Source organism: Ceratotherium simum, chromosome 4 (assembly GCF_057802395.1).
Source record: "Ceratotherium simum simum isolate JZ-2026a chromosome 4, ASM5780239v1, whole genome shotgun sequence".
Classification (NCBI taxonomy): Eukaryota; Metazoa; Chordata; class Mammalia; order Perissodactyla; family Rhinocerotidae; genus Ceratotherium; species Ceratotherium simum.
The window spans coordinates 57742245-57769993 of record NC_141903.1 but is presented as its reverse complement, the minus strand read 5'-3'; the positions used below and the strand labels follow the sequence as shown (position 1 = coordinate 57769993).

Sequence of the window (27749 nt, the reverse complement as noted above, 5' to 3'; positions counted from 1 at the left end):
CATTATTTCTGTGGCCTACATTTGTCAGGAAGAGGCTGCCGCAGACCGGACCACGGTGTCCCTTCTCTCTGGTCTGGTTTGGCCTGTGTTGAGGTGGACACCAGGCCTGGAAAGAACACTGTCTTCTGAAGCAGCCTGGGAAGTGTGACCTGGTGCTATCAAGCGATCTCATGTCCACGTGGGCGTAGGCCAAAGCATTTAATCAAATGTATCAGGAGAAACTTCAGGAACATTTATGTCTTAGAAGAATTCTGAACCCCAGAGCTTGGGGTCCTGAAAATTGTGAATATTTCCATCTTGAGTGGTCCCTTCTGAGGCTTCACTGGTTTTGTAAAGAGAGCGTAGGGGAGTGTTACCCCAAAGCGCGCTTCACTGGACACAGTTTTTGAGGAAGCTGTTTTGCAAGAGGTAGGACTGAATACTGTGGGCTGGTGCTGTGTTACACAAGAAAAGCCTTTTGTTTTGTTTTTTCTTTTTTACATGGGGGTTCTCAGAGCATTTAATGTGTGAGTGTGCATTGGGAATATCCAAGAGAGGAAAGGAGCATTTATTTGGCTATGTGTTCTTGAAACACAGTTGGCATATGTCAATACTGAAGTGTCAGAGATAGAAAGGGATTTTAACTTTCTGCACAGTTGGAGAATTTTTAAAAATGTTTCTTTGTAAAATATAAGTTTCATTATGTGGGAGAGGGGGCAGAGCTTAGGACTGAAAGGAAGAAGGTGGAAAGAAAGGGGGCTGAGAACTTTGGGGGCAGTGTTACCAAGCAGAAAAGCAGACATGGTAGTAATCTGTGATAATCTAGAGATGCTGGTACTATTTCTGTCACTGGAAAAGATTCGTTAAGATGTTAGCAGCCAAATAAACTTACTGTTCTTATTTATCTCATTGTTTTATCTAAGAGCATTTAAATGTGCATTAACTATTATGCGTTAGTTAAGAGGGAAGATTTTCTAAAAATGACTTAAGAATGGTTTGCTCTTTTTCAAAATGGGGAGATTGGAGAAGCAAACAATGGAACTTGTTTTGAATAGCTTTTAAAATCTAAACAGCATTTTAGATGAATTAAGAATAAATTCTTTCCATCACTAAAAACTAGTAGGTGAAAATAACTGGTATTTATTTTTCAAATTATCAAAGACAATTTGAGGAATGGAGTTTCAGTTATGTTTAGAATCTACTATTTACTGTCTTAAAAGTATGTTTCATTTCTTTGATTAATCAGGTTAGACTTTTCTCTATTTTTTTAAATTCTGTCACTAAAAGTCTCTTACATTGTATTTTTTTTAATTGCCTGGAAGATGATTTCTGAAATGCAGTTGAAACTTACTTTATTATAACGTAGTATATTGTGGAATATTACAGTCAAATCATGCCCCATAATAAAACTTTTATGCAACATACATTTCATATAAAATAGCTGCTTTTAACACGAGGATTGGTTATGTCTTCTGACATCAGTATTATGAAGGAGTTGCTAAGTAAAGCCCTTGTAGGGTGAGAATATTCTCTTTTGTAACTACACAGATTTCCATCCTTTTAGCACCAATTCATAGAGGATATATGATTTGAGGTTCCACTTTCTATTGAATATGGGCCCTGAATATCATCTCATTTTTGTACACACTAAGGTAAAATGAATACTCTTATTCCTGAGAACCAATGAAACTAAATATAGCATGGTAGTTGTTTACATCTAAGAAATTAATTCAGCATTGTGGTGGTTACCTTTTTGTGACCAGGTGTGAATCTGTTACTCTAAGATCATATGTTTATGATTTCCTCTATATAGAACATGATTTTAAATAAAACTGAACTTTAAGTTTCAATATGTGATAAACTGTTTAGAATGCTTAAATGATCTGGGTTCTAATTTTCAAGTTTCTCATTTCAAAAAAGTTTTAGTCTCTTTTTGCTTTTTATCTGATGTAATCCAGTTTTTCAAGGAGGAAGAGAGAAATGGGATCTGAAAGTCGCATTTGTTCTATTTTTCTTTTTTACTATTATTTATATAGGATCAAATGTAGGAGAATGTGAAATGAGGGGCTACATTTTCAAACACTAGCTTGTTTCTTGATCTGCCCTCCCTGATTTTATTTTATATTTTCAGGAGACTCACTCAGAGGGCTACTCTTTTTTAAGCCCTGACCATCGGAGATGCCTTATTTCCTGTTGACTTACTTAAATTTGAAACATGTTCCTTGTGATCAAATTACTTTAATAGTTGTAAAATTAGTCATAAAATATGCATTGCAGGGTTGAGAAAACATCCTGCTGGCACCTTGATTTATTACAGTATACTAGATAATTAGATTATTTCTTACCACTTCAAGTTTCAGCTGTTGCTAAGTAAACTCTAAGCATTTCATCAATGGATTTGTAATTTGTGGTTGATGCAAATGTAATACTTTGTAAACTTGTACTTCCAGGGTCTGATTCATACATACGGATATAGCATTTTCAGGCTCATAAATGAGTCACAGCTTTAAAATGGGCCCTTTCAAGTTACAAAAGTCGGCAGTTTGAAAGCATTCATCATGCATATGTGACTTGCAATGCATCAACGTTCAGTATGTTTGCCAAATAAATTGGTCATTAAAGTCTCATGGAAAGAAAAGCCGATACTCTCTCAAGCTCAATTTTCTCTTCATTCCTATGTAGATATGATTTGTTTTTTGGTCTAACTCCTGAGAGAACAATGAGGATTAATATTTGTTGGCAAGATGCTTTGAGATCCTCGTTTGAGGAGCGCAGTTTGAAAATACCAGCAGTAATTATCTTCAAGCAGAAAAAATGAGAAACCGAACAGCTCAGAAATCCAACCTCATTGAGCTCATAGTCAGTTCATTACCATCCTCCCCATTCTGACATCCATGCCAATGTACAGATTTTATGGAAAATGAGTCCCGAGTGTCTTCTGACTTTGGAAAATCTCTTGGATCATCCATTTAGTACATTAGACAGGGTGTGTGTATGCAATCTTGTGCAGCGTTCTCAAGCAATTTAGCTTCAGAACCACTGTGCCAGATTTAAAAAAAAAAAAACATGAAGTCTAAATGTAGATGCCTTGACATTCAAGCTATTTTGTCTTTAAGAAAATTGATATATTTCTTAGACATACATGGGGCTTGATTGGAGAAAACTCAAGTTTTCCCTACTTGCCTGCAGGATTTTCTACATTCTGTTTCTTTTTGAAGTTTATATCCTTTATTTGTAATGTTACCTTATTACAAAATAGCATTAGAATAACAAAAGGAATTCAAGACCAAAAAAGTGCCTTTACCTGCAATAAAATGTACAAATTTTAAACCTTCACAGAGCTTGGACCAATCTGCCTTCTATTATAATGTTAAATTTTTATAACCTTAGTGCATATTAATGGGCTTACTTAATGTTACAAGAATTCAATTAGGGAATGAGATGGGTTTTGGAATTGTATCTCAGAGCTAGTGTTGGGGTAGAGAGCACCTACTCTTTGACAGGAAGGCTGCTTGGCTTGGCTCCCTTGGGAGGACTGGATGAACTATTTCTTTGCTGCTAGCCGGCCTGAGAGAGCAGAATCTAGTCCACTGATACTTCCTGGGGCCCCACGGAGGGGAGTGTAAAGCCTTGAACTCTCCCACTCTGCCAGTTCCAGCCTTGTTTTGTCCCTGATTCAAAAGCCCATGGATTAATAAATAGTCTGATCACTGCCAAATTCCTAGGGATATTGGAAAAGGCCCAACCATCAGATATTTAAACTAGCATGGTGGTGAAGTCAAAGCCATTTTGAGTACGTGCTCATTATTCAATAAATGTTTGGTGAATAAATGGAGGAATAAAAAAAACATCACGCAGGGTTTCATCATAGTTTTTAGCTAAAGTTTAAAAAGAAAAGAGGATTCTTGTCATTCTTGTGGGGTTTTTTTGAACCACTTTATTGAAGTATAATTTATATACCTATTTTAAGGGTACAGTTCAATAGTTTTTAGTAAATGTTGAGAACTGTGCAACCATCACCTCTATTGAGTTTTAAAACAGTTCCATCACCCCAAAAAGATCCCTTGTTCCCATTTGCTTTAAGTTTCTGCTTCCTCCAGTCCCCGGTGACCCCTAATATACTGTCTGTCTGCATAGATTTGCTTTTCTGAGCCTTTCATAGAAATGGAATCAGATAATGTATAGTTTTTTTCATCTGGCTTCTTTTACTTAGCTTAAAGGTTTTGATGTTCATCCATGTTGTAATATTATCATTGTTTGTTCCTTTTTATTGATGAATAGCAGTCTGCTGTAAGGATATGCCACACTTTGTTCATCCATTCACCAGTTTGTGTACATTTAGGTTTCCTTGTTTGGGGCTGTTATGAATAGGATTGCTGTGAACTTTTGCACAGAAGTCGCTGTATGAACATATGTTTTTGTTTTTTTTAGGTATATATCTAGGAGTGGCTGCACCGTTTTATATTCTCAACAGAAATTAGCAGTATATGAGGGTTCCAGTTTTATCACAGCCTTGACAACATTGTCAGTCACATATATATATATACACACATATGCACATACACACACACATATATATACACAATTGTATACTTATTTATATAAAAGTAGTAGCTTGTTGTGGTTGTAATTTCTAATTCTCTAATGACTAATGCTGGTGAACACTTTTTATGTGATCGTTAGCCATTTGTGTATCTTCTAAGGCAAAACGTCTATTTAAATTGCCCATTTTTTTTTTTTTTTTGAGGAAGGTTAGCCTTGAGCTAATATCCGTTGCCAATCCTCCTCTTTTTTGCTGAGGAAGATTGGCCCTGGGCTAACATCCATGCCCATTTTCCTCCACTTTATGTGGGACGCCACCACAGCATGGCTTGACGAGCAGTGCATCGGTCTGTGCCTGGGATTAGGACCTGGGAACCCCGGGCTGCCGAAGTGGAGCTCAGAAACTTAACCACTACGCCACCGGGCTGGCCCCTGTTTGCCCATTTTTAAATTGGGCCGTTTCTCTTATTAAATTGTAAGAGTTCTTTATACCTTCTGGTTACCGGTCCTTTATCAGATATATGATTTGCAAATATTTTCTGTCGCTTGTCTTTTCATTTTCGTTCGTGTGTTTTTTGAACATATTGAAGCCATGTATACTTTCCTTTCTCTGAATCAGTCTTGCCTTGCCTCCCAAAGCCATACAGGCAAAAAGCGAGCTATACATACCCAGGGGACTGTGAACTCTTGGAACAGACTTACCTCCCTTGTTAAGTTTTCTGCTTCATATGCTTGTCCTTGCTACCCCTTTCCCACCTTCAAATCTTGCTTTTCTAGTAACCACTATTTTCAGGTAACAGGAAAGAGAGGAAGGAGCAAGAGAGATTGTTTTTTAAACCCAATTTAAAAAATATATTTCCAGTCCTTGCATTGCTTTGATGATTGTAGTAGCTATGAAAAATGAAGTCCAGAGACTATCTATCATTTTTACACTTAGGGTGAAGATGTTCCTGACTTCCCTCCAATGGGTATATTTAAGATTCTTGTTTTTTTTTTTTTCCCCCCCACCGGTTGAGGCAATAATTTCTTTTAATAGATTCACAGCTTTTTTCATGACCAAAGGCAAACATTTGTAACATGTCTGACCCTGTTTTAGGGATGTAGCTAAAGATTGTTAAAAACCAAGCTCTCTCCTCCCCTTTGTGTGACCTCGCTAGGTTTTATGACAGTCCACGGTCATGACTTTGGAAGCGTGATGCTCTAGCCATGGGCTGCCTGACCAGATGACCATTGTTTGACTATTGTTTGTACATGCTTTGTATCACAGTGACAGGATATCATAGCACAACTCACAGGGATGTGGCAATTGATATTTGACATTCAGTATTCCACAGCGGCTCAGGGCAAAAGATTTTTGAGTGACTACTCCCTGACATCTTTGCTTTCAAGGCTCCTCTCATAGATTTAGTGTTCTAAAAGCTTTCCATGTTATATAAAATGTACTATTTTGGTTTATTGAATTGTATATAATATTCTAACAGAAGAAGATACAATTTAAAAATAAGTTTTTGGAGGCGGAGTCAAGATGGCGGCGTAGGCAGACTCTGAACTCACCTCCTCCCGTGGACACAGCCAATTTACAACTACTTGTGGAAAAATTACCCCTGAGACAGAACTGAAAACTGGATGAGAGGAACTCCTGCAACAACGGACAATCCTAACTGGGGTGGAAGAGGCAGAGACTCCCTTCCGGAGAGGAAAAACGCCGCCTTCACAAGCCGCCAGCATCACGGCCGCCGGGAGCAGCTCACAGGTACGCAGCCTCCCTGGAGGCGCGGGGCCCTGAGCCGGGGAGCGCCCCCGCTGTGGGCATTTTGTGGACCCAGCACAATCGACACCAGTGGCATAATATCTGACCTTGCCTGCTACTAAAGCATTGGGAGCACCCCAGAAAACCCGGTTCACAAAGAAACTAAAACTGGCTCTTAAAGGGCCCGCGCACAAACTCACCCGTTCCAGAAAGCATCCTAAAATCACCAGAAAGAAAGGTGCACACTGCTTTGGTGACAAGAGACTCACCTAATAGGCCCTGAGTGCATCTCGGTGAGGGGTGAGACCTCTCCAGGGACTGGGACATTGGCGGCGGCCATTGTTGTGGCCTGGTGTGAGCGTGCTGACACAGACGCCATTGGAGTTTTCCCTGAGACCTGCTAGCCCAGGGTCTGCTCCACCCGCTGGAGCACCGATTTAATCCAGCTCAGCCAGGGCAGGCAGCCCATCCTAGAGACTGGCCCCACCTAACAACAAGCCCTCAGGCAACGTGTGGGCCTGCATAGATTGGTGACTGGATTCTCTGCAGCATGGCAACTGAGCTGACTTGAGCAGGGCAGGGTGTGCACAAGGAGCGGGTGGAGAGTGTGGGGTGGTGGCGGAGTGTGTGGGGCTCCCGCCGTGGAGAGACTGGGTCCGCTTGGGGAGGTCGGGGCGCTCAAACGGGGCAGGACTGTGTTGACTGTGTGTGTGGACCTCTGGGCGGCAGGGCTTGTCAGCTGCAGAAGACTTGTGCTTCTCAAAGACCCACATAGGAGGTTTGCCCCACCTTCCAAAGCCTGAAACAATTGGGTGCTCCTGTGCCTGAGGGCAGCCCCACCCAGCTGCAATCCTCAGAGAGCTGACAAGAGACCTAATAGGCTAGAGGTTTACAGCAATTGTAAGGCCCTGAGCCTAACAACCTGCCACACTGGGGGCCTACTCACTTAAAAGAAATACTGCAACACAAATGTGGTATTAGAACTTACAGCCAACTGTGCTGGGGCTCCCCACACCTGATAAAGAGACTGAAGGGCCCACAACAACTACAAGCAGCTGAGCATTACAACAGCTGGCCAGGAGCATAACTCAGCCTCCCTGGGCGCCTATAGGGAGAGCTAACAGGCCACAATAGAAGGACACACGTAGCCCACATAGGGGCCACCCGTGGAACATTGAGAACTGAGGGAAGCACACTGGAAGCCTCCTAAGCCATCACTTACATAAGGTCACCTATCCAAGAGCAGGAGACGTAGCTGACCTACCTAATATGTAGACACAAGCACAGGGAAAGAGGCAAAATGAGGAGGCAAAAGAATACATTCCAAGTAAGGGAACAGGACAAAACCCCAGAAAAGGAACTAAGTGAAACAGAAATGAGCAACCTACCTGACAGAGAGTTCAAACTAAGAGTGTTAAGGATGCTCACTGATCTGGGGAGAAGAATAGATGAACTCAGTGAGAATGTCAACAAAGAAATGGAAGATATAAAAAAGAACCAATCAGAAATGAAGAATACAATACTGGAAATGAAAAACTCATTAGAGGGACTCAAAAGCAGAGTAGAGGATACAGAAGAACGGATCAGTGAGCTGGAAAAAAGACTAGAAGAAATTACCCAAGGTGAACAGGTAAAAGAGAAAAGAATTAAAAAGAGTGAGGACAGTCTAAGGGACCTCTGGGACAACATCAAGCGCACTAACATCCGTGTTATAGGTGTCCCGGAAGGAGAAGAGCGAGACAAGGGGGCAGAGAATCTATTTCAAGAAATAATAGATGAAAACTTCCCTAACCTAAGGAAGGAAACAGACATCCAGGTACAGGAGGCACAGAGAGCCCCAAACAAGATAAACCCAAAGAGGCCCACACCAAGAAACATCATAATCAAAATGTCCAGAATTAAAGATAAAGAGAGAATCCTAAAAGCCGCAAGAGAATGTCAAGTTACATACAAAGGAAACCCCATAAGGCTATCAGCTGACTTCTCAGCAGAAACCTTACAGGCTAGAAGAGAATGGCACGATATATTTAAAGTGCTAAAAGGAAAAAACTTACAGCCAAGAATACTCTACCCAGCAAGGTGACCGCTCAAAATGGAAGCAGAGCTCAAAATTTTCCGAGATAAGCAAAAATTAAAGGAGTTTGTCACCAAGAAACCAGTGTTACAAGAAATGTTAAAGGGACTGATTTAAGGGGAAAAGAGAAGACCACAAATAGGAAAAATTATCTATTTCCACGATTAGAACGTAATGGATACAAATGCACAAAAAGAGGTTAGATATGATATCAAAAACATAAAAGGAGGGAGGAGGGTAGTTAAAGAGTACAGCTTTCAGACAGAGGTCAAACTAAAGTGACCATCAATTCTGTATAGAAGAAGTAAGGAACAGAGAAGGACTACTTAAACACTGAGGAAAAAAATAAAAAGTTAAAAAATGGCAGTAAGTACATACTTATCAATAGCTGCTTTAAACGTCAATGGACTAAATGCCCCAATTAAAAGGCATAGGGTGGCTGACTGGATAAAAAACAAGACCCATATATATGCTGCATACAAGAGACACACTTCAGACCTAAAGACACTCACAAACTGAAAGTGAAGGGATGGAAAAAGATACTCCACGCAAATGGCAATGAAAAGAAAGCTGGGGTAGCAGTACTCATATCAGACAAAATAGACTTTAAAACAAAAACTGTAAAAAGAGACAAAGAAGGGCATTACATAATGATCAAGGGAACAATCCAACAAGAGGATATAACACTTGTAAATATCTACGCACTCCAATGTAGGTGCACCTAAATATATAAAGCAATTATTAACAGACATAAAAACAGAAATAGACAGTAACACAATAATAGTAGGGGACTTTAACACTCCACTTACACCAACAGATAGATCATCCAAACAGAAGATCAATAAGGAAACATTGGCCTTAAACGACACCTTAGAACAGATGGACCTAGTAGATATATACAGAGCATTCCATCCAAAAACCGAAGAATACACGTTCTTTTCAAATGCACATGGAACATTCTCCAAGATTGATCACATATTAGGCCACAAAACAAGTCTCCATAAATTTAAGAAGATTGAAATAATACCAAGCATCTTTTCTGACCACAACGGTATGAAACTAGAAATCAACTATAGGAAGAAAATCAGAAAAGCCACAAATACATGGAGATTAAACAAAATGCTACTGAACAACGACTGGGTTAATGAAGAAATCAAAGAAGAAATCAAAAATACCTGGAGACAAATGAAAATGAAAATACGACATGCCAGAATTTATGGGATACAGCAAAAGCGGTTCTAAGAGGGAAGTTTATAGCGATACAGGCCTATCTCAACAAACAAGAAAAATCTCAAATAAACAATCTAAAAATGCACCTAAAAGAACTGGAAAAAGAAGAACAAACAAAGCCCAAAATCAGTAGAAGAAGGGAAATAAAAAAAATCAGAACAGAAAGAAAGAAAATAGAGACCAAAAAAAAAAAAAAAAAAATTAATAAAACCAAGAGCTGGTTCTTTGAAAAGATCAACAAAATAGACAAACCTTTAGCTAGACTCACCAAGAAAAAAAGAGAGAAGGCACAAATAAGTAAAATCAGAAATGAAAGAGGAGAGGTTACAACAGACACCTCAGAAATACAAAAGATTATAAGAGAATACTATGAAAAACTATATGCCAACCAATTCGACAATCTGGAAGAAATGGATAAATTCTTAGAATCATACAACCTTCCAAAACTGGATCAAGAAGAAGTGGAGAATTTGAATAGACCAATCACCAGTAAGGAGATCGAAACAGTAATCAAAAACCTCCCCAAAAATAAAAGTCCAGGACCAGACGGCTTCCCTGGTGAATTCTACCAAACATTCAAAGAAGACTTAATACCTATCCTTCTCAAACTCTTCCAAAAAATTGAGGAGGGGGGGAAGCTCCCTAACTCATTCTACGAAGCTGACATTACCCTGATACCAACACCAGACAAGGACAACATAAAAAAAGAAAATTACAGGCCAATATCACTGATGAACATCGATGCGAAAATCCTCAACAAAATACTAGCAAATCGCATACAACAATAAGTTAAAAAGATTATACACCATGATCAAGTGGGATTTATTCCAGGGATGCAGGGATGGTTTAACATTCGCAAATCAATCAACGTAATACACCACATTAATAAAATGAAGAACAAAAATCACATGATCATCTCAATAGATGCAGAGAAAGCATTTGACAAGATCCAGCATCCATTTATGATAAAAACTCTGAATAAAATGGGTATAGAAGGAAAGTACCTCAACATAATAAAGACCATATATGAGAAACCCACAGCTAATATCATCCTCAATGGTGAAAAACTGAAAGCTATCCCTCTAAGAACAGGAACCAGACAAGGATGCCCACTGTCACCACTCCTATTTAACATAGTATTGGAAGTCCTAGCCAGAGCAATCAGGCAAGAGAAAGAAATAAAAGGGATCCAAATTGGAAAGGAAGAAGTGAAACTGTCACTATTTGCAGATGACATGATTTTATATATAGAAAACCCTAAAGAATCCACCAGAAAACTTTTAGAAGTAATAAACGAATATGGTAAAGTTGCAGGATACAAAATCAACATACAAAAATCAGTTGCATTTCTGTACACTAACAACGAAGTAGCAGAAAGAGAAATTAAGAATACCATCCCATTTACAATTGCAACAAAAAGAATAAAATACCTAGGAATAAATTTAACCAAAGAGGTGAAAGATCTGTACACGAAAACTATAAAACATTTCTGAAAGAAATTGAAGAAGACACAAAGAAATGGAAAGATATTCCGTGCTCTTGGATTGGAAGAATTAACATAGTTAAGATGTCCATACTTCCTAAAGCCATCTATAGATTCAATGCAATCCCTATCAAAGTTCCAACAACATTTTTCACAGAAATAGAACAAAGAATCCTAAAATTCATATGGAACAACAAAAGACCCCGAATAGCTAAAGGAATCCTGAGAAAAAGAACAAAGCTGGAGGTATCACACTCCCTGATATCAAAATATACTACAAAGCTATAGTAACCAAAACAGCATGGTACTGGCACAAAAACAGACACACAGATCAATGGAATAGAATCGAAAGCCCAGAAATAAACCCACACATCTATGGACAGCTAATCTTTGACAAAGGAGCCAAGAACATACAATGGGGAAAAGAAAGTCTCTTCAACAAATGGTGTTGGGAAAACTGGATAGCCATATGCAAAAAATGAAAGTAGACTCTTACCTTACACCATACACAAAAATTAACTCCAAATGGATTAAAGACTTGAATGTAAGACCTGAAACTGTGAAAGTTCTAGAAGAAAACATAGGCAGTACGCCCTTCGACATCAGTCTTAGCAACATCTTTTCAAACACCACATCTGACCGGGCAAGAGAAACAATAGAAAAAATAAACAAATGGGACTACATCAAACTAAAAGCTTCTGCACAGCAAAGGAAACCATCAACAAAACGAAAAGACAACCTAACAATTGGGAGAAGATATTTGCAAACCATACATCTGATAAGGGCTTAATCTCCAAAATATATAAAGAACTCATGCATCTCAACAACAAAAAACTACCAACCCAATTAAAAAATGGGCAAAAGACCTGAACAGACATTTCTCCAAAGAAGATATACAGATGGCCAACAGACACATGAAAAGATGTTCAAAATCACTAACTATCAGGGAAATGCAAATCAAAACTACAATGAGATATCACCTCACGCCTGTCAGAATGGCTATAATTAACAAGACAGGAAACAACATGTGTTGGAGAGGATGTGGAGAGAAGGGAACTCTCATACACTGCTGGTGGGAGTGCAAACTGGTGCAGCCACTATGGAAAACAGTATGGGGATTCCTCAAAAAATCAAGGATAGAACTACCATATGATCCAGCTATTCCACTGTTGGGTATTTATCCAAAGAACTTGAAAACACCAATTTGCAAAGGTACATGCACCCCTGTGTTCATTGCAGCCTTATTCACAATAGCCAAGACTTGGAAGCAACCTAAGTGCCCATCAAGGGACGAATGGTTAAAGAAGCTGTGGTGTATATACACAATGGAATACTACTCAGCCATAAGAAACGACGAAATCCAGCCATTTGTGACAACATGGATGGACATTGAGGGTATAATGCAAAGTGAAATAAGTCAGAGGGAGAAGGCCAAATACCGTATGATTTCCTTCATTAAGTAGTAGATAATAACAACAATAAACAAACACATAGGGACAGAGATTGGATTGGTGGTTACCAGAGGGGAAGGGGGGAGGGTAGAGGGTGAAAGGGATAATTCGGTACATGTGTGTGGTGATGGGTTGTAATTAGTATTTTGGTGGTGAACATGATGTAGTCCATGCAGAAATAGAAGTACAATGATGTACACCTGAAATTTTTGCAATGTTACAAACCAATGTTACTGCAATAAAAAAATAAAAATAAGTTTTTGCAGACTGTGTGGTATCTAATGTTGTGGTTTTAGAACCTCTTATGAAACTTCATCTAAGAATCATGGTCTGTAAATATGAAAGCCACAAAGTAAGGAACAAAGTATTCAGATTGAGTTGGATTGGCAGAAAATATCTTTTGTCAATGATCATAGTGAAAAGTTAAATTTAGTAACTTTCTTGTTTTAAAGAAATGGTTCCCAGTAGTTCATGTGATTTGGGCATGCTAGTGATCATAAGCTCTCTGTTTTTGAATAAAACTGGGGCTATGCTAGAATCCTCCTGAATCTCTACTTACTATTATTTTGGGGTAGTTTAATGCTTTTGTCCCAGAAGGCATTACAAAATGAAGCATCCAGTATAGAAAGATCAGCTTTGGTCGGTAATTTTAATCTGGTTTAGTGGTGGCCAGCCCTTAGAATTTCAGGCTTGCTGTGTGTCTGGAAAGGGATGAGTATTCTTAGTATCTATACTGTTATTATGGTAGTCTGCCTACTGTGCTTCCTTGTGGTTAGTAAGGTGTTTTGTTTTGTTTTAAATAGGTTATAAGGAGCTCGCGGGTGTCAGTGTGAAGTACGAGACCACTCTGTCAGGTTTTGTATTCCTATTTAAAGATTCTCCATTTTTGATAGGTTTTATTCCTCTTCTCGTCCGCCATTCAACTACTGTGTCATCTGGGTTCCTGTTCTTTCAGTCCTACCAAGGTCATTGGCGTTTATCATGATGAGGCAGGTGTTTGGGGTAAGTGCGTGATGATGGATGGTTGGAAGGTAAAAGGAATGAAGATGCTACAATAGGAAGGTTTGATGTGGTCTTGAAGAAGAACCAGGAAGACTATTGTCATCATTAGTCACTGGCATAATATGATCAAAACTTTTATGTGATCCTGGTTAGGTTAGGGGATGAGTTCCATCTCCAGTTTGAAGGTATTCTTTGAGTGTCTACAGTATTCTACCCCCTGTGCAAATGGGGGCACAAAAGCCCTTCCTGAACCAAACTCCTCACGGAAATAAAGACCATTTCTAGTACCATCTTGATCTTGATGGCCCAGAGCCCTTTAATGTCTGGGTCAGATAAGACCTTACAAGTCATCTAATTCTATCAGGTGAAGAGCAACACCGACTACCTTCACTCCATGAGGACTTTCGAGGTCAGTATTTCTGCACAGATGTGGACCCATCAGTCAGAACAATAGAAGGCTAATTAGTAACACTTCGTGAGTGATTTTATGGATTAAAGTTTAACCCTACAAGAGTCATTATAAAGAATACTGCTAATGAGAATTATGTATGTTAAATGTGAAAAAAATTCTTACATCTATTTTATCATCTTCTAGAAACTGTTTCATTCGCAAGTAATTAGAGTTTTACTGTTTAGTAAGTTAACAAAGGTTAATGAGGAGCTCTGTGTTAATTTAAAATTTTTTTGAAGCAGGGGCAAAAATAGCACTTGCTGAATTTTTGAAGACTGCAGGCACATTGGTCTTGGAAATCTGAAACCCTCCTTATGTGCTGGACCACCAGGCAGAAGTCCTCACAGAAACGTGACGGGCGTGGTACAGCACTGCTTGAAACCCTTCTCAGTGTTCAGCCTGGAAGTATTTTCATTTACTCTGCTGGAGCACACAGACTTCTGACAGAGTTTCTCGGTCTTTTATCTTGGGTGTTGCTTTATGGGCTCTCAGCATCTGTGTGACTGCAGTCACTGACGGATTTGCAAAGGGAGGGTAGAGGGAACCCTACCCACAGGCGACCTTAGTGACAGAGCTCCACAATGCAGAGAAACATACAGATGCAAGTGAGTGCCCCTAAAGCAGCATATCATCTTTCCTTTCACGAAACTTCCCATGTTCTAAAATCACTGCTGTTGTCCCCTCTGCCACTCACCTTAGGTCCTGCAGTGTGTTTAATGTCATGAGTACTTCCTGAAAGCCTCTTTGTTAGTAATAGGCAATCTAGCATTTCTCCTGTTAGAAATACACACAAGAAGTGCTGCTCACCGTAGTCTGCAGAACTTCTGAGAAGCCCGACCACAGCCTTCTGGAAAAAAGCATCATGAGTTTTAAACCACCAGGTTTAACTTCCTCATACAATCATATCTTTAAGTAGCCACAGCACTAAAGGGGCCAAAGTAGGCTATTTGAAAGATAACATAAGAATTTTTTCATGGCCCTTTATCCAGTTTCACTTTTTATTAGAGATTTTATCTGGTTTAGTCTTTGTCTTCATTTGTGCTTCTTATTGATCATTTTTTGTATGGGCACATATCAGGAAGAATTGAGGAAAGGAAAATATTCTTTCCAGTGTGCTGAGCTATCTAAAGCAGGGGTTTGCAAACTGTGGCCCATGAGCCAGATTTGGCCTACTGCTTGTTTTTGGACAGCCCATGAGCTAAGAACAGTTTTTACCTTTTGAAATCATTGTGGGGGCTAGCCTGGTGGCATAGTGGATAAGTTCACGCACTTCACTTCAGCAGCCCAGGGTTCGCGGGCCCGGATTCCAGGCGCGGACCTATACGCTGTTCATCAAACCATGTTGTGGCAGCATCCCACATACAAAATAGAGGAATATTGGCACAGTTGTTAGCTCAGGGACAATCTTCCTCAGGCAAAAAGAGGAGGATTGGCAACAGATGTTAGCTCAGGGCCATTCTTCCTCACCAAAAAAAAAAAATCATTGGGGGGGTAGGGGATGAAATATGTGATACAGACCATATGTGGTCTGAAAAACCTAAAATATTTACTATCTAGCACTTAACAGAACAAGTTTGCTGACCCTCAATCTTAAAGTAATGTCATTTTTGTCTAATTTGTTTCAAGCACAATGTGATATTATAAATTACAAAGGATTTTTCTCATTTTACTTTGAGGTTCAGGCAATGAATTTATATTTGTCATAGCTTAAATCAGGATGTTTTTTCTTTTTCAAATAATCATTATAATATATTTAGGACTAAATATAAACTACTTTTGGTGACCAAGGATCAAACATTGCCATGGGCTCAAGTGATCGGTACAAGTGTCTTACGGATGTTAATCAGTGACCTCAGCTATACTGACTAGTCCTAACTAGATGCCAGTACTAACTAGATGCAGTACTAATTGGATGCCAGTATAATTCATTTTTAATATATGCTAAACAAAAACTACCTCCTCTGTCCACCTAAAGATAATGCAGTAAGATCTGAAAGAAGTCCTCTGATCTCTTGAGGGATCTAGTCTCCTGGGTTTTGACTTTCCTGACCTTGGGTGACATCAGGATAAACACTGAGTCATTAAGAATTCTAATCTGGAGGTTGTGGAGCAGATCTTGGGATGGATTTAGAATTGAAGCCCCTAAGCCATAGTCGTTGAACATTGGCAGAAGGTCTTTCCTTTGACTAGGAAAATAACCTGACGTCTTCCTGCAGTACTGTTCTCCACAATGTGTGAGCTGAGCTGCGGGGAAAGCAGTGGCTCCATGCTGCTTATTTAAGTTGGCACTTTTAGGGGTAAAACAGTCTTTGTTGCTGTTATGTAATGGAGTATCGTCGTAAAAGACCATGATTGTCTTTGTCCTGTGGTCTCTGCTTCCAAATGCAGGACTGTCTCTATCAAGTCAGCCTATGCTACTTAACATGAGAGAAACTGACCAGCAAGAGATTAAGATAATTCCTGTCTGATTTTCTAATATGAATTTCTACTAAATCCTCTTGTGAGATTTGCTTGCTGTTTCTCTTAAGCATTACTGCCTTTTCCATAAACACAATGTTCATTCCTCAGAAGAGTATAAAGGAAGAAGCTATAATTTGGCTGATAGGAAATATTTGGGACAATATCATGATTGTGATGACATTTTTTATATTAAATGAAGAAAGCATTCACAGAACATGTTTTATAGGAGATCCAGAACTTTAATGGCATTTTTGCCTGATAAGAATCTTATATTATTGTCACATCACAGCTTTCCCCTTCTCACGTCCTCATTCCATATGATCCTATAGGCTGGCTGTAGATCTATCTCATTTTGGCTGGGTCTACTCTGGCCCAAAGGACTGTTGTTTCATAGCAGTTTTCAAGCTAGGTAAAAATAATGCTTCCCTTCCCTCCCCCGTGTTTTTGATGGACACATTTTTCATACTTAAGACAGATAGGTGGGATGTGACTAAAAATTGCAATGCGCTTCTTTCTCAAAACAAGTTTATTTTTTGAATGCTGCAGATTTTTGTACCTTTCCAATACAGTCTTAAGTTGTCGTACCCACTTTCCAATCTATTTTGCACATAGCCTTGGATGTTCTTGATTTAAGCATATATTAAGTTTCCTTTTTATAGATTGTCTTTGTTGGAAAGGAATAAATCCTGAGTTATGGTAACTAGTGAACCAACAAATTTAGGTGAAATTGTAAAAACGATAAGAAAAGAAGAAAAGCCAATGGGGGTGGGGGGTGGTAAGCCTTGTTAAAGTAGATTAAATTTTAAAAGAATGTATCTGTAATTTGCCCACCTTTATTCAAACTGAAATGAATCTTCTTGGTATTTTTTGAAAGAAAGCACACTGAACCACCCTTTGTATCCCAGTTTTTCATCATCAGTATTTAGTCACTGGTATTCTACTAAAACCATTCTGCTAATTAGTCTTTTCAAAAATCACCACTAGGCACAAAGGGAAAATGTGACTCAATCAGAAAGAGAACTTGTGCTGCTTGAGGTGGCATCTCTGTATTAAGGAGATTGTTTAGACATGTCTTAGTCTTCCATAAAAATAGAGAAAAAGGCTGTGTGTATGCAAGTCTTGTAAGGGCTAGAAATGGCTGGGCATTCCAACTGAAAAACAAACAAATAAATAAATATGTGTATATATATATATATGTGTGTGTGTGTGTATATATATATATGTGTGTATATATATATATGTGTGTATATATATATATATATATAAAATTTGAGTGATATACATAAAATTTGAGTACCATTTTTTCAATACCCTTCTCATCAGTGCGAGGTCAGTCCTTCTCGTCATCATGGCCACTGTGGTGACGAGGCCAAGCCAATAAGTCTGACCACCTTGTCGCCTGGAGTTTGCTTTGGACACACTATAAGCTGTTCTCTCTGAGCAAACGTGGGCCTCGTAGGACAGACCATCATCAGATACTCATAGGTGACTGGCACAGATGTGACTGGAATGGCTCAGAAAGCAAGTTCTGCTGAGGTCAGTTGGCATTTTGTCAGGCAAATGATTAGCACTTTTACAGTTGTTAGAGTCCATAGTTTTAAGAGCCTTGGGGCTCATTATTATTGATTGGCCAGATACTGTCTTAGGAGGTGAAAGTCACAAATCATATACTGTAGCAAATAAAGTTAAAAAGAGACGTAGACACATCCAGGACCTAGCACATGAGCTGGCACAAAGCTGGTGTTCAGTAAGTTCATTAATTGTCACTTGAGAGTCACCTGAAGCAAAGCAACGAGGCACACGTCCCTATTTTCACGGAGTACTAGGTAACTGATCACAGCGTGGCTCCTCAAGGGCAGGGAAATGGCTTTGATTTACTTTGTGCCCAGCACCAACCATAAAACCTGGAACAAAGCCAGCAATCAATAAATAATTGTTGGATAAGAGAACTGGGGGTTAATTATGGATGTTTTGCTAATTTTTGAGGTCCTCTTCTCAGGTCCTCAGACCTAATTAGATTGGAACACAGCTCCCCATCTACTCATCCTCACACACACAAAAGACACAGGCAAAAAAACTGAATCCTATGAGTTGAAGTGAGGAGACTAATGAACATCTACCCTGTTCTGTGACTTAGGCAGTGTTTCATAAGTTGTTTTCCACTCAGTAAGTCAGAGTAGCCCTTATTTATATTAAGACTTCTTTCTAAAGATGCTCATTTATTAAGAGAAAAAAAAAATACTACAAATGGGTCCTAAGGCAGACAATGAGATGAGATAGAAAATTCCTCCCCCCTTATCTCATTTACTAATATATATATATTGGCATTCCTACTTGGTTGTGGGGAGCATAAGTATAAAAATGCTATAGTCTTTGCCCTCTAGAACTGTACAATATAGTAGAGTAAATGTGTAAACAAACTAGAATATGAAAGAGAATATAATAAGCACCATAGCTAAGGGACAAGCATACAGATCATTACATCATAATTTAAAAACTTAGGGGAAGATTTCCTAGAGAAGAAAACATTGTATTTGGGACTTCAAAATAAATAGAATTTCAAAAGGCCAAAAAATGAGGAAGGCTAGCCCAGACTGAAGAACAGCGTGAACAGGGGTTTAGAGAAAGGAAAGTGCAGAGCATGTCCAAGGGACAGAGAAGCATCTGCATCCACAGCAAAGAATTTATGAAGAAGGGCTGTGGTTGGAGATGAGCTAAATTGGGGCTGATGTGCAGCAAGATAAGGAGTCTGGGTTTTAGCCTATAGATCTGTTCCTGAATACCTCCTTCCGGATGTTTGTGTCACCTGCCTTATTTTTTTATTAGAACTTTTATTAAATTGACATTTATTTTTCTTGAATACCTTCACTTTAAAAAGGAAACGTACTATCACTATGGTAAATAATAAACCTATATTACTTGCCCTAAATAAATCCAGAAAACCCAACACTTATTAAATTCTAATTTGACAGTGCTGCTGTGTAAGCTGCTCTGAGCTGAACCTATAGGCTTGTTACAAAGGGAGATCAGTAAATGTTGAAGGTTTGATCCTGACCTACTAGCACTAAACTGACACTTTTTTTACCAGAAGTCTCAAAAGAGGATCAAAATGAAAATAAATGACATACTAAGAGATATGGTATTTTTTAATCCTGAGTCTCTGTGCTAATGAAATTTGTCTCAAATATCTCCTAAAACCTTGACCTGTGCCACTGCCTATATCCTCTACTTTCAGAAACTCTGCTAGCAACACTGGAAAGGCCCTGAAGCGTTGTTTGTATCTGAGTAATATACATGGTACTCATACTTTAGAAGGAAAACCGTTGCAGCATTGCTGTGAATAGTAGCTGGGACAGGAAAACCAGCTGAGAGGCTATCGCAGGATTGGAGGTGGAGGTGGCCTAAGGGATGGATCTTTCTATGTGCTGGGTACTCGGACAGTGGTACCCAGTGACGTATGGGGGTCAGAGAGAAGGCTTCAAAGAGGAATCTGAGATTCTAACCTGTGTGAAGTGATGAAGGTTGTAGGGACTTAAAGATATGCTAAAGACAAGAGGAGACAGTTGAGACGGGCCAGTGAAGGGATTTATTTTGGAGATGCCAAAAAGATGTAAGAAGAGAATAAGTTGGTTAAGACAAGCCCGGGTACTACCTTCATCTAAAGAGATGGGAAGAGAGGAAGAGGGGAAGATAGGTTAAGGCTCAAGTCAAAGAAAGGGAAATTAAGGGGATTCCCCTCAGGTGACCTTCGGTCTCTGAAATGGAAGATAAAGCTGTGTATGGAAAACCAGCTTGCTGAAGAAATGACAATAATCTAAAAATCAATAAATGAAAGATATTACAATCTGTTCTACCCAAAGCTTTGGTATAAATAAGGAGCTTAACTGCCATGCTTTTAAATATTACAAACTCTGCATAAATCGCAAAATATTGCAACTTCAGATTCACATGACAATTACCAGGGAGATTCAGCTAGGAACTAGTACACTCTGGTTCTTGCACATGTCTGAAGGGTCCCACATTCCTAATTCTATGGGGTATATACCAACAACTCTAAAATGCATACGACTCTTTGTCAGAGTCACAAGACTTTAGAAGTTTCAGGATGGGAGGGACTTTCAAGGTTACTTTGTCCAACTATTAATTCTTGAATCCTATCAACCACACAAAGGGTAATTCAAACCATGCTTGGAACCTCAAAGGATGCCCTTACCAACTCCTGAAAAAGCCTATTCTATCCTTGGGTCAGTTTATTCTGTTTTTAAATACACTAAAATTCCCTCAGAGTACAATAAAAACAATTTTAGTGCCTTTACTGGCTGAATAAACCTGAGTTTCTTAGTGACACCTCCCCCCTCCCCATACTGAATCGCCTCAGAACGAGAAGGAAGAATCAGGCTATCTTAGTTAACGGCACCAGAGTTTACGTGATGCAAATATGGAATTCCTTCTGTTTAATGATGTTTAGAATAGTTTGATTAAATATTTACAGTGAAAGACTGTTCTAACACAGATTTTAAGATGCATTGTGTTTCTCTCTTCGGAATTTCTAAAATACTTTCACCTCTAACCTAAGCATCTCTCCTTATTTCCTACCTGGGATGATACTCCTATGGCTGTTCATGTTGGACCCAGCAGACCATAAGCTCTCTAAGGCAGAGTCATTTCTCGTTCATGCAGTGCTTCATTTACCCATCCATCAGCCACTTACTGACTGCCTGCAATGCTAGCCCAGGTTCTGGTTGAGAACCATGACAGGTTACTTACATTCTCCTGACTTCTTTGTAGATAAGTCAGCAGGCCTAGTACAGTGCTGGGCACACTGTAACTGCTCCATAAATCACCAACACGTCAGTGGAGTGTGTTGGATAATGAGTTGAAGGATGATTAAGTTCTTCTGCTACTGTATCAGAAGGGTGAGGGGGAAGCTACAGCCCTCGCTCATATCACAAACCTCATAGAATTTAAGCTTTTGACATACATTCAAAAACAAATAAATAGATGAAAATTTGTACCTCCTACCTAGCCCCGGGGACATTTGAGCGCCGCAGGGATGAGGAGGTGGGTAAGAAAGCAGGGTCAAAGGAGCAGATGCTGCCTGCCTCTCTCTCTTCTCCATGCTCCCCAAGAGTCCACAGCCTTTTCAGTTGTGCCTTTTCTCTGCCTGATGAGCACATGGTTTCTGCTTGAGGTAACCTGTACTTGCAGCACAGCTGATGTTACAAAGAGGAAAAACTAGTGGCAAAACATTTATTTTCAAAAATGTTTGAAGGAACTTCTGAACTAGGGGACACATGTGTGAATGTCTTTGGTCTACTCATTCAGCCTCTGTAAAAATTAGCAAGTAGTGTTTTTTCCTAAAAATAACTGGAAAACAAGGATTTTCTTATTAATCGTCAGTCAAGAAGAACTAACTCTGAACTTTGATTGGCAGGGATAAAAAGACAGGATACCATTCCCTTCACTTGTGCCCATGAAATGATTGTATATGACTATATGTGAGCTTTAGTCTCTTTGGGTTCTGTGATTCCATAACTTCATTGAAAAGTTCAGAAATTAGAAGAAATGGAAAAATGAATAAAGCTTGTTTCGTAGGCACTTCTAAATGTATAACAGTCTCTTTTGCATTAAATAACAAAGGAATTTTTAAAAAATTACTCTTGAATTAAGTTAAAACACAGTTGATTATGTTTTGCCTTTTCCTTATTAAAGTTTCACAAATTAAAAAGGATGTAAACATTTTTATAAGGATTTTAGCTAGACATGCTGCTTAGCGATACCTGAATATGCTTGTAGCTCCATTGAGGGCCTCCTTCCTGAGAATGGAGGTTAAAAAAATATATATATACATCGAAAATGGATCTGATTTACTCATTTGCAAAATAAAGGAGTTGGACTAACCAGTTCAGTCCCTCCCAGCTCAGATTCTGTGCTCTGCGCTGATTTAGAGGCTGTCAGTAGGAGCCCTAGAGATTTATCTTCAGTACAGTGATCAACTTTTATCGGTCCATTTATGTTATTTAGCCCAATCTAGCAATGCATAGTATAGTAATGCACTGTGATAAAGAATAACAATTCCCATGTTCGCAGGGAGGCGTGCATACACTTAGATAAACCACTAAGATGTCAGCTCCGTGAGAGAGAGATCTTGACTATGCCTGATGCCTAGTAATGCTCATTAACTCTTTGCTGAACTACCCTGGAAAATAGACATCATTATCCCATACGTAGCCAGCCGGGGTGGTCTAGTAGTTAAGATTTGGTGCTCTCATCCCTGTGGCCCAGGTTTATTTCCCCGTCAAGAAACCACACCCCCATCTGTTGGTTGTTATACCGTGGTGGCTGTGTGTTGCTGTGATGCTGAAAGTTATGCCACTGGTATTTCAAATACCAGCAGGGTGACCCATGGTGGACGGGTTTCAGCAGAGCAAGGTTCCACTCTGCTGTACACAGGGTCTCTAGGAGTCAGAATCAACTCGAGGGCACTAACAGCAAATCCTATACATTCTTAATAGGGGTAATATCACCTTCCAGGCGGCAATCATTTGTTCTTGGGGGAATGAACAAATTTTAATCTTTACATATAAAATTTATATATACATAAAGTACAAAATTAGATCTGTAGTATCCTATGGTATTAAAATATCATGGGGGGTTATTAAGGAAAAAAAAGGCTCCTTGGTGGGGGGAGATGATATGAAAAAAAGGTTGAGAAATGTGGATTATCCTGAAGTGATAGCTGGAGAGTCTGAGGCTCAGAAAGTTAAGGTGGCCTGGCAGGAAGGTGACACGGCTGGCCCTTGGACCCACTCTGACTGACCCCAAAGACCATTATGCATTGCAAACTTGTTAGCTAACTTTGTTAGCTGGCTGGTGGGGTCAGCAGTGCAGGCTTGAGGGACTTTGGATTATATATTATGTTCATAAAGTTTAGCCAGATGTTGATGGGGGCACTGGGGAGGCAGAGAGGGGTGAGTGCCAAATGTCTCTAGGCAGGCCATGCCTTGTGCAGATGAGGGCCCTGTAATGGTGCGTGTGCTAAATTCATTTTACTTATTTCTACGATAGCCAAGGTGGATTTAAAAAAATTTTTTAAAGAATTTTAGGGACTCTAAAAGGTATTACATTGTAAATTTAAGGCCCCTGTACACACTCTTGGCCTGTGTCCTTGGCGTAGGTTAAATCCACTTAGGCAGATCATGGTACGCATTTGCTTTCTTCTGGTAATTCCTTAGCTTTCAGCCCTTGAGACTCTTAACACACAGCAGCATAGAGCCGCTGAATTCTTATCCTTGAATTCTTGTGATAACTGTAGTTATTCTTGTTGCTAGTTAATGACACAGGTTGGGGTGATTTGTAAGAACAGCATTGCCGTTTCAGGTCTTCCGTCTATATTTAGCACATATATATATTTATTTATGTATATATTTAGCACACATATATATTTAGCACCTCTAGGTTGTGTTTACTGAAAGTGAGACCCAAGAACAGCACATCTCCTTGGTGACATGTGCTTGTCCTCAAAGCCTCACCACGGAGATATTTTCCACTAAGTCACCTCAGGACGCTCCGCTATAACACCTTCTGTTCCTGACTTCTAATGCTCCACGTTAAGAAAAGATTAGCAAGGGAATCACAGTGAGTGCATTTTGGACTTAGCCTAATGAGTGTGATGATTCAGCACAGGAAATTTCTAGGATGTGAAAGGAAATAAAGGAGAGAGGGAAGTGGAATGGATTTCAATTTTCAGAGCCTAGCAGGCTGGTCTTCAGAGAACTGCAAGGGGAAAATGGGTTTGCATTGCAACAGCAATGTTTCAGGTTAAGTGTAAGGAAGAATACCTTGGCACTTGGACGGTTCGACCTCTGAATCAGTTATCAGTTATCATAGGACATGGCCTTCTCTACGGCTTTTTAAATATGAGGTTGATTTTTTATCTGTCTGGAATGAAGTCGGGATAAGTCTACTTTGAAAGTTTGTTTAAGGTTTCTTATGTCCAGTCTCTGCTTTTTGTTTCAAAGCAAATTTTATAGATTGAGTGGCAGAGCAGCAGCACAGTGGTTACAGCACAGACCCTGGAGCTCGATGGCCTGGCTCCAATCCCAGCTCTGCTGTCTACTGGCTGTGAGATCTATGGAACTCACCTGAACTCTGGGCCTCTGTGTACTCATCTGTAAAGCAGGGCTAAAATAGTACCTACCTCATACAGGTGTTATGAAGACTCAGTAAGTTAATATTTTTAAAATGTTATATAAAAGTTTATTAAAATAAAATCTTTTGAAGACTTATTAGGTAAAGACTTGCTGTTATCTTTATTTAACAACTTAAAAGACTTTTTTTTTTTATCAGTGCTTTCGAAGTTGTATGCATATATCACTATCTCATATCCACAAGCAAATATTTAAATAAACTTTTGCGTGCTTTTAAAGCATTTCGTGTTTAGAGATTCAGGTATTTGCGTAGTATGTTGGAATTGTCAAGAGAAACCAAAGAAACAAAACCTGCCCCCGTTTGATGCTTTTGGCACCTTGACAGCTGTGGGTCGGATGGTGTGTTGGTGTTAACATTCGGTAACTGAAATGGGCTGCCTCTGAGGACACCGCTTTTCTGGAAGCTTTCTTAGGTGGTGGCTGTTTTCACTCGCACACCTCAGTTACCTCCTCACTGGAGGTGCTGCCAGAAACCTTGCTCCCAGAACAGTGTTCCTCTCCCTCTACTCCTTAAAGGCCCCAGCACTTTTGCAACACACACTTTAAATGCTCCTCCTTGTTGCAATTCTCTATTCTTGGCCACCCCACCTCCATTGAAAATTTCCCGACTTTCTCCCCACTACCCCTGTAGTCATCATTCCTGATGCTTTCGATACCCACATAGACGGCACATCCATCACCCTACACTTCAAGGTCTTTGAGCTTCTTATCCTTGTCTTCTATTCTGCCTCATCCACCCACCCCTATGGTGCTACCCTAGACTAGTGCTTCTCAACCTTTACTCTGCATAGAAATTGCCTGGGATCTTGTTAAAATGCAATTTAGATTCAGTAGGCCTGGCCTGAGGCCTGAGATTCTGCATTTCTTACAGGTTCCCAGGTGCTACTGATGCTGCTGGTCCAAGGACCACATTTTGAGTAATAAGGCTTTCCACCGTCAGAAGCCTAGGACCTGTGACTCCTGCTGGCTCTCCCTTCAAAATTGTATCCTGAGGGCCGGCCCCGTGGCTTAGTGGTTAAGCGCGCGTGTTCCACTGCTGGCGGCCCGGGTTCGGATCCCGGGGGCGCACCAACGCACCACTTCTCCGGCCATGCTGAGGCCGCGTCCCACATACAGCAACTAGAAGGATGTGCAGCTATGACATACAACTGTCTACTGGGGCTTTGGGGGAAAAAAATAAATAAATAAAACTATTAAAAAAAAAATTGTATCCTGAGGCCATCCACTTCCCAGCACCTGCTCGGCTGCCACTCTAGTCCAAGTCACCCCCATTACTCAATCTTTTTTTTTTTAATTGAGGCAACATTGGTTTATAATGTTATATAAATTTCAGGTGTACATCACTATATTTCTGCTTCTGATTGGCTACATTGTGTTCCCCACCAAAAGTCTAGTTGCCATCCATCACCATAGACATGTGCCCCTTTACCCTTTTCCCCCCTCCCCCACTTCCCCCCTGGTAACCACCAATCTGTTCTCTGTATCTTTGTGTATGTTTGTTTGTTCCACTTCCCATCCTTAAAGGAAAGTAGATTGTAAAGAGTCACTCCTGTAATTGCCTTCTACCTGGGCTCTCTGTGGCCGTCCCTGCCCCTGTGGTCAGATACCCCCCAGTAGCCAGAGATCCTTTAAAAATGTAAACAAGATCATATAACTTTCCCAATCAAAACCCTCCAGTGACTTCCCATTGCCCTTGGAACAAATCCAAAGGCCTTTCCATGATCTGCCTTCTGGCTACTTCTCCACACTGACCTCCTCCTCCTCCTCCTCACACTCATCAAACCTGCCTCCTCTTCAGGGCCTCAGTGCTTCCTTCTGCCCAGAATGCCCTCCCCAGTTCTGCACAGGCCCTTCCTCACAGCACTCCGCCCCTGAATCAAACGTCCCCTTTTTAGGGAGATGAGTCCTAACAACACAATTTAAAACTGTCCTAGCTCCCTTCCCAGATGCCTCACTGTCTGTCCCCTTACTCTTTTTTCCTTCACAGCACTGACATTTTCTATAACGAAGTAGTTATCCCTAGTATTTTCTGTGTACCAGGCAATGTTCTAAGTGTTTTACAAATATTAGTTCATTCAACTTCTTAATAACCCTATGGGGTAGCTCTATTATTATCCCTATTTTACCAATGAAGAAACTGAGTCACCAAGAGGTTAAGTCACCTATTGAGAACACACAGCTATTACATAATGGAGCTAGAATTTGAGCGCAGCTGTCTGGCTTCAGAATCCGTGTTCTAAGTTACTATGCTATTCTGCCTTCCACTCTTATGTGTGATATGAATATATTTTTAGAAATATTATCTAATATGTAGATATGTGTTTGTTATTGCCTATCTCTCCTACTAGCATGTAAGCTCCATGTGGGTAGGGACTTGATTTCTTCTAGTTCCTGCTGTATCCCCAGCACCTAGAACATAGTTCGTGTTCTATGCTTAGCACATAGTAGGCACTCCAGAACATTTGTTGAATGAATGAATTCTGCTGGTTTTACTCTCTGCATTTAAAAACATCATTTGGTTGTTTAAAGAGATTTATGTAAAGATTAGTATTTTCATGAAAGTGTGGGGCCTGTTTTTACTTGAGTATATGTTACTTAGGTTGTAAATTTTTAATAAATCTATTTAACATTACACATTTAAAACCTAGTTTCCCTTAAGGATTTAAGCTCAACTTACAAATCTCAATATGCTATTGATAAATATAGTAAAATAAAAAACAAGCAGCTTTATTGCGTCTTTTATTAATGGTTGATTAATTCAAGTTGATCAGACTAAATTCTTAAACAGTTGGTCTCATTTACAAACTTGGTTAATTAAATTACCTTCACTGTTTTAAGTTCTGTTATAATTTAATGTATTCAGTTTTCTTTTTAAGCATTTCAAATGCCTGACAAGAAACATTTACCACACGAACAAGCCAAACTTCTCAAACACTTAAATTACTCTTATTAATCTAATAAACTCAGAGCAAATCAAATTCACTTCAACATTCTAACACTGTTTTACAAACAGTCAAATTATTTAACCTCCCTTAGCATAAAGTCACAACTCTAGTTAGAAATAATAGATTATTCCTAAACTTAACTTTAAAAATAACTAATACTGTGGGCCAGCCA

The 27749-nt window shown here is 39.6% G+C and overlaps 1 protein-coding gene and 1 long non-coding RNA gene across 5 annotated transcripts in view; one reads left to right on the top strand and one right to left on the bottom strand.

Moving 5' to 3' along the window:
* The window catches only part of LOC147917303 (uncharacterized), a 251280-nt gene extending 244587 nt beyond the window's left edge, over positions 1-6693 (bottom strand). For 3 of the 4 annotated variants that reach the window (XR_015551988.1, XR_015551984.1, XR_015551985.1), the window contains exon 1: positions 6541-6693. This is a non-coding gene — a long non-coding RNA (uncharacterized LOC147917303). The remainder of the gene's footprint in view (positions 1-6540) is intronic. The other variant, XR_015551986.1, reaches the window with a different exon arrangement.
* Positions 1-27749, top strand: part of KCNN2 (potassium calcium-activated channel subfamily N member 2) — a 142909-nt gene that overhangs the window by 43894 nt on the left and 71266 nt on the right. The gene's annotated exons all lie outside the window — the stretch shown is intronic.